Source organism: Pinus tabuliformis, chromosome 7 (genome assembly GCF_031772625.1).
Source record: "Pinus tabuliformis cultivar Carrire ecotype Pingquan chromosome 7, CPIR1, whole genome shotgun sequence".
Taxonomy (NCBI): Eukaryota; Viridiplantae; Streptophyta; class Pinopsida; order Pinales; family Pinaceae; genus Pinus; species Pinus tabuliformis.
The window spans coordinates 73,031,004-73,045,178 of record NC_142293.1 but is presented as its reverse complement, the minus strand read 5'-3'; positions in this window follow the sequence as shown (position 1 = coordinate 73,045,178).

Genomic DNA, 14,175 nt, shown 5'->3' with positions numbered 1-14,175 from the left:
GTTTCAGAGTGCAGCAACTAAGAATTACACTTCTGTTACTGTATCTGAGGAAAAACATGGATAATAGCTCAGTTTGAGTTCAGGGTAATCATGGATTAAGTCCTGGAACCATTCTTCTACTTTGCTATTAAGTGTAAAACATCTGAACAATAAAAGAGAACAAAAGACTCGAAAACATGTAATACAGAGATTTGAGAAAACTTATTGTTTTATGAAAACAGTCTGGAATCCTGCAACATTCACCATTCACCACAACGCATCAAAGTACACCAAGCTTTGGAAATTCCATTCTCCCTTTGTATTATTTCTCTGAGAATCTTACAGCAAGCGAGAGCTCTTCAAAAGAAAATTACAACAACCCCTGCTCTATCATGCGCAGGGGTTTATATAGAAATAAGTATACAAAATATCTCAGGCATTGAGTCATCTGAGAGAGAGAAAATATCTTCAGTAGTGTTCAGAAAGTAGGCAGGGAGTTATTACAACGTTAAATGCAGAGTAAATGCCCTTTATGTCTGTCAGATGATTGTTTTGACTTTAAGGAGTCACTGAGTCGGTTACATTACTATGTATCGATCCTGTAGGTACGCATTTACTTTTGCCTGCGCAATGAATTTCTCGGCTTTGCCAGCTGCGTTTGTCTTTCCTGCTTTGTTGGCTGCTCCATCTGCTGAGTTGGCTCAGCTTTGACTTTATGATGCCTGCTGATTTTGCTGACTGTTCTTTCCATCAAAATTTATAGAAAAAACAGAAATTGATGCATGGCTTAATGTTTACAAAATTCTCTGGATGGCATCTGTCCACCATTCCTGTGTAGGGAGCTGATGCTTGAGGATGGCCTGCATTGTCTCTTCAGCTTCTGTATACTTGAAAAAGTTGGGAGCTACATCAAATAGATGATTCATTTCATTCATTATAAAAAGTAGATTTTCTATCTTACCATAGAAAATCTGTCCTGTGATAGGCCCTGTATCCTCTGAGGTGCTGGCCTTCTCATTTACCTGTGATGAGGCAAAAACATTCACTCTCTTGGCATATTCTTCATGGGTGAATAATCTCCCTCCATTGTTCAGCAAGCTAGGGAGTCCTTTACTTTCCAATACCCGAAACCTCTCAAAGAACCTGTTTACCTCAGTTTGCATATCCTGGGTTCTTCTGTCTAAGGTTTGCATCAGACTTCTAAGAGTAAGAACCCTCTTGATCATTTGGATAGTATCAGTTCTATTTGCGATTCCCATGATGGTCAACTGAGAACTGGTCTTATGATTGAGCACATTGATCATTTTTGTTGCAATTTCAGGCATGTTCCCCAACAAGGCCCTTGATGTTCTGATTTCCCTCTGTGCTTTTGGAATGAGCTCCAGTTGCTCATGGATTGTCTCAATGTATGGCCACTGGTTATTGATGGACTTACCAATATTGGACCATATCATTGCTCTGATTTCGGCTATGATTTTATCTAGCTTTAGCTCTTTCTCAAGCTCCTTGATTTTGTCTTTAAGAGCTTTGATTTCTTTGGCCTTCTCTCCTACTTCTCTTTTTGTTTTTTCATGCCTTTCATTCACCTTGGCCAGCTGCTCCTTAGTTTCATTCAGCTGCATCATTTGTGCTTCTAAAGCTTGTATTTCGCTTTTTAGCTTTTGCATGTCTAAGCTCTGATCTGTGCTGGTGGGTGCTGCTGAAGTAGATGTGGCTGGTTGTTCAACCTGCTGAGGTGGAGGTGCAGTAGTAGGAGCAGTCTCCTCAAGATTAATGACCCGTGGAGGGGGCTGAGATGTTTGCCCCTCTTGCGCTTGTGTTGATGATCCTTTCAGAGGTGCTTGTGTGGCCTCATATTGCCCCAATTTTTCTTGTGCCTTCAGAAGTTCTTTGTAAACAGAAATTAACAGAGCAGTGGAATCCTGCTCATACCTTTGTTTTGCCACTTCATCGGTCTGTGGATGGATAGTGGCTGGAAGTTTAACCTTCTTCCTTAGTGCAGCCATATCAGCATCTCTGATTTTTAAGATCTCTTGTATCCCTTTGATATCATTGGGATTGTGCCCAATCTCTATGATGATTTCTTCCAGGGTTTTGATCCTGTTGTCTTTGGCCTGAGAAGAGGCTCTCTCTAGCTCCAGCTGGGAAGCTGTAGCATTCAGACTGCTTGTTAACTTGTAGTTGTCCAAGGTCTTATCGGCCAATGAAGCATACACCATTTCCCCTGTTTGTTTATGCAACTCAATTTTGTCCATGGGGTGTATGTCTTTGGCAAGGACCTCTAAATTGGTCCTGAGATAATCAGCAGAAGACTGTGGCTTGAGTGCCGTAGGCATAAAATGACTCAATGTCAGTTTGCCCTCACCTACATCAAAAGCAGACATGAGTCTCTGCTGATTGGAAGGAGCCATGTTAAGTAGGTGATTGTATAATTGAACTTTGATTGGGTCACTCCTCGTCTTAATATCTATGAACTGCTGCTTTATGCTCACTCTTTCCTCTTTCTGCTGGCTGGAGGAGCTGACTTCCCCTCCCATTGTCCTGTCTAGTTCCTGCTGGGAGGAACTTGCTGAAATTTCTTGACTTGGTGGGCCCATGCCCAATGCTTCTCTGATGGCTATATCCTCTTCTGGAAAATCGTTGAGTCTTTGCCTTTTCTCTCCTTGATTGATAGAGGATGTCAAGGGAGTTTCTCTTTCCCTTTTCCTAAAGACAAATGTGTCCTCCTTTTGAGGGGTTTGGAGGACCGAGGCATCAAATGTAGAGTCTTGCCTTGTAGGCATGACTTGTTCAGTGGTCTGAGGAGTATCCACTGTTTCCTTTTGCTGGGCAGGCGGCTCCTGCCCTTGTTTTTCTTGCTGTTGTTCCTCTTGCTGTCCTATGTCTTCCTGCTGCCCTTGCTGTAGTCCTTCTACTTGTTCTTGTGTTTGCTGACTTTGATTTTGCTGTTGTTCCTGCTGTTGCTCTTGCTCTGCCTCCATTTCCTTTTCCTTTCCTTTTTTTGGTACTTTTCCAGCAACTTTTGTAGTTTGCTGTGGAGTAGTTGAAGAGGAGGCTGCTGCTCCAATTTGTGTGCTTGGCAGTGAGGGGACCTGTGCATAAAACTCAAGGTCAGCCATCTTCTTTTGATTGTTCAGAGCTCTTTGATCAAGCTCTTTTTGAGTTATATCTTCTTCTAGAGTTCCCCTTTTCCACTTGCTTTGATTGGCATATTTTTCAATTTGGGGGAGGCTATGATGACCGTAAGCAGACAGTTTATATTTGAGTCTCCTCATTGTGATGAAGTTGTTGGGGTCATAGGGTTTCCATATAAAACTGTACTTCAAACCAAGTCCCACCAGTATTCTATCTGCCTCCTTCCACCCTTCATCCCTTTCATTGTAGACTAAATGGCCAAGTTGGCTCTTGATTTTCAGCTGTGCTTTCTTGCCTCTGCCTGAGAAGTGGAACATATCCACATAGCCAAACTGCCTGAAGTATTCTAAGGCAAATAGCCTCATGGGCACAAATTTGGGTAGTCTAAATGGGGGTAACTCACACCCATATATTCTGATGACGGTGTGGTGTTGGTAAAGATACCAATCCCCAATACTGTATACTTTTGACAAATGTAGGCACCTTTTCATGTCCTCTGTCAGTCTAGGAGGAGGTGAACCAATCAGTAGAGTCAAGGCTGGATGGATGAAGAGATCAATAAACTCACAGTAGGTATATGGAGAGTAGCATGATATGTGGAAAACAGATGTCCAATATACTACTGATCTCAGATTGCCCTGTGCATCTACTCTCTTCTTTGGGAAGGAGAATTTATCATGCTGGAAGTATATGAGCAGATGATATAGGTAGGAGGTGTACCTAAACACTCTTTCTCTTGGAAAATTCATCAACTGTTCATGCATTTTGTCTGATATGTATGTTGCATAATCATAGTGGATTGGTTTCCTTCCTGGGGAGAACATAAGCATCATTTGTATAACTGTTTCATCAATATGTTCTATTGAATCATATCCCAGGATGGGACTGATCATGTCAACCAGGTCTTGGCCCAATTGATTGAGGTAAACGCAGTTGATGGGAGGAATCTGCAAAGTGTCAGCCTTGATGAAGAGCTGGTTGACCTTAGTGATTTGGGCCTCTGTGGTTCTGGCTCCCTGTACTATTAAATCAGCTAGTGACAGAGGGACCAACTTATGCTCTGTCTGGAATTGCAACATCTCCCTGATGGCTTCAGGGGTAATGAGGAATAGGATTGAACCTTCAGCATCTAGCACTGCTCTCTGGGATGCATCATAGTGTTCAGCAACTATGTGCACAAGCTCAGGGAATTGATTAACCTGAGGAAGTTTGAATATTGGGAGGAATGACTCCCAAATTCCCAGGATGTCTGTCCCCCTCTCATGTTTGATCTTTATCTCGTTTAATATTTGCAGATGGAACCTGCTTCTGCTCATCATTTCCTCTGCTATCTTGTAGTCCAGGTCTGCCAATGCTCTGGTGTCAAATGTTCTATTAGGAACATTCAGGGGAGCCACATTGAGGGCTATGGGAGCTACAGGGGGGTCCATGATTTTCCTTTGCAAATTTTACTCTTACTCAGGGGCTGTGTTACTATGCAGAGTAACAACAGCAAAGCTTCTTTGTAGAGGGATGGAAATGCAAGTGGGAGGTAAATGCAGGGTGTGCAGCAGTTGAAATGCTGCTTTATGGTAATTAAGAGCGAAGCTTAGCCCTTTTTTTGGCACCTTTCAATGTTAAAAATTGGTTTCAAATGCGCCTGCCACGATTGCGCAGACAGGGCCTGGTTTCTTAGCAGAATGCCACTGGGAAAAGGCTCGGCTGGTGTTTTTCGAAGTGATAATTGGAACTTCAAGGCTTTGCTGAGGAATTCAGTGGTGAATTTCTGATTTTCGGCTTTCTTTAAGCTTTCTAAGGCGTTAAATAGATAATTGCAGGCGCACAGAGGATGAATGATGAGGAATACCTGGTAAAACAACGCGCAGAGGTCGTGACCGCAGGTTGAACTGGTGCGCTGGAGGTCTTCTGGTCAGTTTAGCAGGTTGGTAGACAATTTGGACGTTGTTTGCATGCAGAGCAGAATAACGATGAACACACAAAATGACCAAAAAACGCGAAATTTTGGGTGAAATAGACCTTTTTACGCTTTTGGCGCGAATATGTGCTGACGTCAGCATGACGTCATTGGGTGGGGTCAAGGTCGGATGACGTCATACTGACGTCATCGGGTGACGTGGCGCTGTCTGGTTGGTACACGGTGGCGGTGACATGGCAGGACAGGTGGACCAATGGCAGGGACAGGGAGGTCGACGGGGCAGCGTACCTGGGTGACGGGGCGCTGACGCGTTGCTGATGCGGTGATGACGTGGGTGGGCGGGATAAGGAAAACCGGAAACCAGCAGTGGTTTCATATCGCACCGCCTTCTGTACGGGGCGGTATCGGTCAGTAGTACCTCCGACGTATGGTGGTGAGGACACGTCGCAGTGGAATGACGTCCTCCAGATACGGACGTCGGGAGATATCTATCGGTCATCGGATGGGCTCCGACGTCACGATGATCGTTAGATCTACGGACTTTGATCGGACGGCGGACGCGAGGCAGATGTGACGGGAGGTTAGTACAGGTATCGGTCAGACGTCGGAAGGGGTCCAACGCGATCAGGGCCGTCGGATCTGTAGGCCTTTGATCTAATGGTCGTCGGGGAAGTGACATGTGTGGAATATACGGATGAGGGCGGAGGCAAATAAACCTGCTTTTGAGCGCTTTTCTAATGTATTTTGATAAAAACAATTATATGCGCCAACCTTGGCTAACAGGCGGAAAGTGGGTTTTATGCTCTTTTGGCTCTTTGAAGCGGGTAAGGTGGGGTTTAGGGCCCTTTTTTTAAAGGTTTTATGTGCAAAAGGGGGTAGAGATAGAGGAACTGGCTTATGAGGAAAAGGGGTATTTGGCATAGGTTTATCAACATGACCTGATGTCATTTGATCCCTGACTTGTAACTTTATTGGCTATAATGCCAAGGGGGTGGGTATTTATAAGAGTTTGGGATTTATACACCTTGGTGTTAGTAATATTAGGGGAAGAGGCGATATGAGGATTTATACAATAGAATTAGTGTTAATATGAATGAAGGGAGCAAATGAAGGGGATCTCACTGAGTTTATATGAAAGTGATTTAGTTTTGAGAGTAGATCAAAATGAAAAGATTTTAGACAAGAAATGTGGCTTCTGAATGAACCAGAACCACCTAAAAACCATGATCTTTCTCCATAAATCTCAGCTAAAAAGAGAGGGAATGTTAGTGATGAAATGAAGGGGGAGAGGGAGGTTAGTCATGCTCCTGCTGTAGTCTTTTACTTTGCTGCCCATCATCACCATTCTTGCAATGATAGGACTCACTTTCTGCAACCCCAACTACCTACCCAGCTGCTTACCTAGCATTTTTTGTTTCTCCTTGGAGGGTGCACTTGGACTTGCAAACCCTTACTTGCCTTTTCTTTTCTTTGGCTTTTTCTTTATTCTTTTCTCTATCTATTTCTACCCTTATCTCTTCCAAGGTCCCAGATTAAACTGTTGGGATCCTTTTCTTCTCTACCTAAACTAGTTGTCTGCCAAGATTAGGCTGTTTGGACAGACTTCTTTCTCTATTCTATAACACAAAATTGAAATATGGCATGATCCAGGTTAAACTGTTGGATCATCCATCAAAATTTGAAATAAGGTCATCAACATTTGAAACACTTTACACACCTCCTTGCTCTTTAGGAAATATGGGATCTTTGTGAACTCAAAGCAGAGCATATTTGGACTTTCTCTTGCCAATCATGAAATATGAAACCTATTGGTATAGGTATCCAACAGTGGCTCCACATGGGGATGGTTTTTCTTTTGAAAGACCAAGAACAGCAGGTCAGATTGCCTTGCTCCTTAGCTGCCCATACCAATCTTTGAAACTAGCTGCCTCAATGTGTCAAAATGGTGTGCTTCTTTCTTGGAAGACCTCTGATTCTATCAGCCTCTTGCTGCTTGGTGAATTACTTGGGAAAACTGCTCTTTACAATCTAAAACAGGAGATAATATGTACATCTGTATATATACAATGAATCTTTAGGTTCCACTCATGGGGAATAATCAAAGTAGTGCTTCAGCATCCTGCCATTGACAGGACCTTCATCCAAGTCAGTTTCGGTCAAACTTTTGAGGAAGTAGGTGTTATTACCTTGCACTGCTTGGACAGCAAATGGTCCTATCCATAAAGAGTCAAACTTTCCATGCTTCCCTTTCTCTTCTCTTCTTGCATCCCACTTTAGAACTTTGTCCCCTACATTGAAATCTTCTGCTTTGGTTCTTCTATCAAAGGCCTTTTTCAGTTTCTCTTGTAGTATCTGCACTCTGCTGAAAACTTGTTCTCTGGTCTGCTGTAAACAAATTATCTGGTTAATCCTTCTTTGCATGTCATTTGGCTCTGCTTGGCTTTCTTGTAGAAGTTTCATAACCGGCACTCCTAGTGATGAAGGAAATCTGGCCTCTAATCCATAGACTAACTCATATGGGCTGGTCCCAATTGATCTTTTAGTTGTTAGTCTGTCTGCCCATAAAGCGTTTACTAGTTTCTTGTGCCAGTTCTTTTTGTTCTCTTCTAGCACTTTCTTTATGATATTTATCAAACTTTTGTTTGATGATTCAGCAAGGCCATTTCCTTGAGGATAGTAAGCTGTAGAATGGCCCAAAGTAATGTGAAATTTATGGCAGAAGTTCACCATCTTCTTGGATCTGAAGGCAGCAGCATTGTCTGTTATTATCTTGTCTGGGCAGCCAAATCTAGCCAGTATATTGTTTTCCAAAAATTGAATGATTACTGAATCATTTGCTTGTCTGCATGGGGCAGCTTCAATCCACTTGGTGAAGTAGTCTGTTGCTGTTAGAATCCATCTGTGTTGCCCTGAAGATGAGGGATGAATTTCCCCAATGAAATCCAAGCCCCATTGTTGAAAAGGTCTCTCTGTTGCAATGGGCTTCAAAGGAAGTGGCAGCAGCTGTCTTTTGCCTTCAAACAGTTGGCATTTGTGGCATGAGGCTGTGAATTTCTTCACATCAGAGAACATAGTAGGCCAGTAATAACCAGCTCTCAATATCTTGTCCACAGTGGACTTCCAGTACAAATGTCCACCACAGTCTCCAGCATGGAATTCTTGCATGATATGGTTAGTTTCATTCTCTATTAGACAGTGCAGCAATATACCTTCATGGTTTTTCCAAAGTAGATTTCCATCCATCACACAAAATCTAGCTGTTTTCATTTTTAGGAACCTACACTTAGTTCTGGACAGTCCTGAGGGAGCACACAGGTTTTGTAACACATAACAGATATCAGAGTACCAAGGAGATTGTTCAAAGGCTACATTGATCTTTGGAGTCGCCAGCTCTGTTTCACTGTCCAGTTGGTTGATATCTAAGGCTTGGAAATTTGCTTCTGTCATTAATTTGGCCAAACCTTGCCCTTTTATCAGCTTTGTAGGCTTTATTTCAATGTCAAATTCTAGTATATTGGCAATCCATTTTCCTCTCCTACCCTCTAAGTTTTCTTGGGTGAGAATGTCTTTGACAATAGGACTTGGTACATAAGCCACAACATGGGAGTAGAGAATGTAAATCCTAAAGTCTTTAATAGCTTTGATCAAGGCATAGGCTTGTTTTTCCATTATTTGGTACTTTAGAGGAGCATCTCTAAGAGCTCTGCTGAAAAAGGCAATAGGTTTCTCATTCCCTTGGTCATCTTTCTGTAATAAAACAGCAGCAATAGTATGTTGGGAGGCAAAGGAGAAAATGATGAAGTCTCTGTCAAACTGCGGATTGGTTAACACTGGGGTTTGAGTCAAGGCCAACTTTATACTTTCAAAGGCTTGTTTTGCTTCAACAGTCCATTTGACCTTTGAATCTTTCTTTAGCATATTGTTTAGTAATCTGATTAACTCTGCTAAATTTGGGATAAACCTCCTTAAAAAATTGATTTTCCCTAAGAATCCTTGCAATTCCTTGACATTCCTTGGGTGAGGCATTTGTAGGATAGCTTGTATCCTATCTGGATCAATTCTTATGCCATTTTTTGAAATAATATGCCCTAGAAGTTTCCCTTCTTCCAAGCCAAATAATGACTTCTTGGGGTTTAAGGAAATACCATATTTCATGCATGTTATGAAAATCTGTCTCAAATGTTTCAAGTGTTCTTGGTCAGATTTTGAAAAGGGTGTAAGATCATCTAAGTAAATGACCAAGAAGTCATGAATCTCTTTTGCAAAAGCAATGTCCATTGCTCTTTGAAACGTTGCCCCTGCATTTTTCAATCCAAATGGCATTTTCACATACTTGAAAGTTCCCCATGGGGTTGTAAATGCAGTTTTGTCTTGATCATCAGGGTGTACTAGGATTTGATTGAAGCCTGAGAATCCATCAAGCAATGATATCCTTGAAGCCCCTACTACTCTTTGAAGAATGTGATCCATTTTGGGTAAGGGGTAGTTGTCTTTGAGTGACACTTGATTTAAATTTCTTAAGTCTACACAAAGTCTAATCTCACCAGTTTTCTTTCTTGTAGGGACCAAATTTGAAATCCATTCAGAGAACCTAATTGGTGCTATGATACCAGCTTTGAACATTTTATGCAACTCTTTTTCAATGGAAGGAAGGAGCACAGGATTGATTCTTCTCAGTTTCTGTTTGAATGGTTTTTGATTAGGCTTGAGGGGAATGGTATGCTGGATGACAGAGGTATCATAAGACTTCAAGTCCTCATAACCCCAAGCAAAAACATCTTGAAATTCTTTAAAGAGATCAATGTATTTGGGCTTTTGATCAGGGGGCAAAGAGGCAGATAGCTTTATTATTTTAGGCTTGTCAACAGTACCAATGTTGCATTCTTCAACTCTTGCATCCAATGGCTGCATCTTTGGCTTTCTAGGGATGTCATTCGAGTCAAAAATATCCTCTAGTGGGGTAAGGCCCACAGGAAGGAAATTGTCTTTGAGTTGTATGATTTCAGCCTCAATGCTACTCATCTCTTCACAGTCAATTTGGTTAATTTGCTGAATGTTTTCTTTGTTGAAAATGGTTGGACTGAGTAATTGTTTGGCTGTTCTAGGTGACATTGGGTGGGCAGACTGTTGAAACTGTAATTGTGATGGACTTGCTCCATCAAATATTTGTGATTGACTTGCTGTCTCAAGCATTTGTGATTGACTTGCTGTCTCAAGGTCAATATTTAATCCTGTGAACTCTTGTTGCAAGGTTAAAAAGTTGTTTATTTGCATGTCATTCTCAAATACTTGCCACTCTTTGACATTGTTTGGAATAGAAGGCCTATATTTGACCTCTGCCGTGAAACAATTGTTGGGTTCCAATGGGAATTTGAAGGTGCTGGCAAATGTTGCCAAGCTGTGTGCATGGAGATTGTGGCCCCTTGGAATTTTTGTGATAACAAACTCGGAGAAGGTCTCTAATATTTCAATTACAGCAGACCTATAGGACCTCAATCTTTTGTCATTGGTAACAAAATTTCCTTTCACTTGTTGAATTACTAGATCAGAGTCTCCCATGATGGAGAGTTTAGGAGCCTGTAGTGATTTTGCTAGCTTTAGGCCCAACAGCAGAGCTTCATATTCTGCCATGTTGTTAGTGCATCTAAACTTCAATCTGTAAGCCCTACCTTCTGCATAATCTTTCTCTTTATTATGTATCCATACTCCAGCCCCTGCCCCTAACTTGTTGACTGAGCCATCAAACTCTAGAACCCACAGAATATCTTGCTGAATAGGAGATTTAACATTCTGTTCATGGGATGGCAATGTGAGCATGAGTTGGGGTTTCTTTTCCCATTTGTTTTCTGGGATAATTTCATCACTTGTTTGACAGTTTTTTACAACTAGAGGAGGGTTAATGTGTATTGTTGGGCTGATTGAAGTTTGGCAGGTGCTACTTGTTTGATCAATGTTTTGTTCTTGTATGAGTGTTTCGGTCTTAATGTCATTGTGTGAGAAGCTTGCGCTGTCATTGAAGAGGATGAAGGAGTCTATGTCCGAATGGACAGCATATATTGGAAAATTTTGAGGCTTTTCTTCACTGCTGACCATATACTTCATGAGTGTTTCCCTATAAAGTCTTTTTGGTTGCCCAAAGACAGAGATGGTTGCATATGACATATCTAATTGCAGGGAGCCTTGGAGCTTGGCTCCCCATGATCTTGATAAGAGCATCCCGTATTTGGGTGGGATATCAGCAACTACCACATCCATTAGTATGGTTTTGTTGGGAAATTGAACCAGGGACACACATAAATCTTTTATTAGGCCCAAACATTTGACTTGACTAGAATCAAAGGAAAACAGGTCTTTGTATGGTCTTGTTATATCCAAGTTTAATCTTTCCATGACAGCTTTTGGCATAAGGTTGTGAGAGGCACCTGAGTCAAACATTGCATTGTGCAGTATTTTATCATGTACATGCAGGCTGACATAAAAAGGTAAAACCCCTGTGACTACTGTTTTTCCATCTACCTCTGGGCCAAACAGTAATTCTGGAGTGTCATCTAGCACATTTACATCATCTTTGCTATTGGTGAGCTGTAGGGATTTCTTTATCTGTTGCTTGTATATGTCATGCTTGGCTAGCTCTGAGAGAGGAATTGCTATCTTTAACTTGCCAATCTCTGTACCTAGGTCAAAAGGTTTATCAGCTTGGGTTTTGGAATCACGGATAACAGTTCTTTCTTTGTTCATTAAATCTTCTTGTTGGATTTCATCTTGATTTTGGAACCTGCCCCTTATACTCATGTCTTGAGGGGTAATGTTTGGGTTAGGGTGAGAGGACGAGGTTGCCATGGGCTGTTGTAGTGGGGACAGTAGTTCAGTAACCTCCTCAACCACTACTTCTTTTGTAGGCACGTTTGTGTTGTCATTAGGTTCAGTGACCATGGTTTCTTTGGACTGTTGTTTCTCCTTTACCTTTTCAGGCTGATTTACATTTACAGTCCTACTCCTTAGTTTGTATTGTTTATGGACTTCATAGACAGCAGTGTCATACCCTTGTTTAAAGTCAAAGGATTCTCCTGATTTTGTTTGGAATGTTTTGCTTTCATCCTCCTCATGGTCTTCTTGTGTTAAGAAAACATGGCTTTTACCATCCAGACCCATTAAGTTGATTTCAGGATCTTCATTGAGCTGATTGGCTGAGGAAGTTTCTGCATAGTTTTCTTGAAAAGGGGGTCTGATATCTTGGTCTGCACTTGTTTTTCCTATGTTTGGGTTCTGCGTTCTCCTAAAATTTGGGTTTCTAGGAGGATTGCTTTGTGATGCCTCCCATGATGACTTTCTTTCAACTGATTCCACTCTTTCACCCAGTCTCTTCATGCTGTTTAGTATTGCATCCAACTTTTGATCAAGGCCCGAGGGCTCTTCTCTGAAGCCAGCCTTCTTTTCCAGCTTTGCCCTGTTTCTCTTGGCAATTAGGTTGGCCTCTACAGTGACTGCAACTCTTTGGGCTTCTGCAAGGGTTGGAGGATCTCTTTCTTTCAACTGATAGGCCATATCAGAATCAAAACCATCAGGGAAGTTATACAGGGCCAAATCAGGAGGGGGCCTTAAATTCTGGGGGATAGCGTTATATACATTGTTAAACCTAGCACAATATTCCAAAACTGTTTCTTGGGGACCTCTTTTAATAGTGTTGTATTCACCGAGTATGTGTAGTGGATCTTTCTTTTTCTCCCATCTGTTGGTAAACTCTTGGTACAGGACCTCAGGGGTTGCAATGGAATTTGCATTCAGGGATCTAAACCAAGTTCTAACATCCCCGGTTAAGCTTTGAACAAAAATTCTCATCCTAACACTGTCATCATCTATTTCATAGGTCTCAAAGTGGTCTTGCATCTTCTTAGCATGCTGGACAGCTGTCAAAGGGCCATGGGAGTCAAAAAATGAAATTTTGGTTTGGTAGTCTTGGGGTAGAGCTGGAGCATTGGCTGGTATCTGCAGAGGTGCATATCTGTTGGCCATGTTTATAGGGTTTATGGGGTTAATAGGAACAAATGGGACAGCTGGGATTACAGGTGTAACAGGGTTAATAGGATGGGTAATAAGCGGGGGGCTGGATAAAAGAGTATGTGCAGATGGTGAAGATGGAAGAGGAGGACTCTGAGGGGTTGATGATGAACTAGGGGAATTAGGTGTGGAACGGAAAAGGACTTTGCAAGGAGTTGGAATGAGGATAGGTTGGTCTGAACTTATATCTGAATCAGCAGGCTTCTCCTGCTTTTGCTGTCTCCTTATGTTCTTTGGAATGATATTTGGATTATCAACAATGATGGGTTGATCAGGGTCAGGGTTTGCCCTAGTGTGCCTTGGGTTTCTTTTGGGAGCCAGCTTCTAAGTGTTCTTTTAGAACTTTATACAGGAGGTTATATATGTACAAGGACTAGGTAAGGATTCTGGAATGACTATATATGTTTCAAAGCTAGGATGAAGATTCCCTAGTTAGCTCTTCCCTAAAGCTGTCCCTGTGTTTGCAGAAACAGTCCTAAGGCCTCTTGGCTAGTTTCAGGCTTGATGGTAGCTTTGGAAGATAGATAGTAATTGAAAAATCTTAAGTCCCCAGTGGAGTCGCCAATTATGTTAACACCCAGGTTGTTCCCTATGACTCCCAAGGGAATACGGCCGGGGTAACCACTAACCAATCTTTTAATCACTGTTTCTAGCCAAACTGTGATCAGAGAGGGCTCTCTCTTTATGATTTGTATCTGTAATGATAATGTTTTAGGCTAGGTATTGAGCACAGGTTTTGTTTATATTTTGGTTGGAGAATTTCTTTCAGATCTCTTGTGATGTAATATTCAGAGAGTCAAGTATCATTGGGCAATGGAGTCTGTGGCTGTAGGTGTCTAGAAACTTTGAGATGAACCGGTGAAACTTACAGGGCCATTTGGATGCTTCATAGAACAAATTTTGATTAATAACAGGAAACAGGTAAGACAAACAATGAAAGCATTCAAGAATTTTCACTCATTTTTAAATGTTTCCACCAAACTGGTTATGAGAAAAGACAGATGTCACAGGGGCAAACTTGAATCCCTGGGAATGTCTATCACAGCGAAAGATATAGTTTCAAAGTGCAGCAACTAAGAATTACACTT